The sequence below is a fragment of the Symphalangus syndactylus genome, chromosome 11 (genome assembly GCF_028878055.3).
Source record: "Symphalangus syndactylus isolate Jambi chromosome 11, NHGRI_mSymSyn1-v2.1_pri, whole genome shotgun sequence".
Taxonomy (NCBI): domain Eukaryota; kingdom Metazoa; phylum Chordata; class Mammalia; order Primates; family Hylobatidae; genus Symphalangus; species Symphalangus syndactylus.
In genome coordinates, this window is record NC_072433.2 from 7,607,749 (window position 1) to 7,608,906 (window position 1,158).

The window sequence follows — 1,158 nt, forward strand, 5'->3', positions numbered from 1 at the left end:
AAAGGAATGTCTTCAAATATAAACTACACAGAATCATTCTGTGAAACTTCTTTCTGATCTGTGCATTCAGCTAACAGAGTTAAACCATACTTTTGATTGAGCAGATCTGAACACTCTTTCTGTAGAAAATGCAACTGGACATTTGGAGCGCTAAGAGCGTAGTAGTGGAAAAAGGAATATATTCAAATATAAACTACACAGAAGCATTCTGTGAAACTTCTTTCTGATCTGAGCATTCAGCTAACAGAGTTAAACCATACTTCTGATTGAGCAGTTTTGAAACACTATGTCTGTAGAAAATGCAACTGGACATTCGTAGCGCTAAGTGGGTAATAGTGGAAAAAAGAATATGTTCAAATATAAACTACACAGAAGCATTGTATGAAACTTCTTTCTGTTCTGTGCATTCAACTAACAGAGTTGAACCTTACTTTGGATTGAGCCGTTCTGAAACACTCTTTCTGTAGAAACTGCAATTGGACATTCTGAGCGCTAAGAGGCCTATATTGGGAAAAAGAATGTCTACAAATAAAAACTACACAGAAGAATTGTGTGAAACATCTTTCTGTTCTGTTTGTTCAACTAAAAGAGTTGAACCTTAGTTTTGATTGAGCCGTTCTGAAACACTCTTTCTGTAGAAAATGCAAGTGGAGATTCGGAGCGCTAAGAGGGTAATAGTGGAAAAAGGAATGTCTCCAAATATAAACTACACAGAATCATTCTGTGAAACTTCTTTCTGATCTGTGCATTCAGCTAACAGAGTTAAACCATACTTTTGATTGAGCAGATCTGAACACTCTTTCTGTAGAAAATGCAACTGGACATTTGGAGCGCTAAGAGAATAGTAGTGGAAAAAGGAATATATTCAAATATAAACTACACAGAAGCATTCTGTGAAACTTCTTTCTGATCTGAGCATTCAGCTAACAGAGTTAAACCATACTTCTGATTGAGCAGTTTTGAAACACTCTGTCTGTAGAAAATGCAACTGGACATTCGTAGCGCTAAGTGGGTAATAGTGGAAAAAAGAATATGTTCAAATATAAACTACACAGAAGCATTGTATGAAACTCCTTTCTGTTCTGTGCATTCAACTAACAGAGTTGAACCTTACTTTTGATTGAGCCGTTCTGAAACACTCTTTCTGTAGAAACTGCA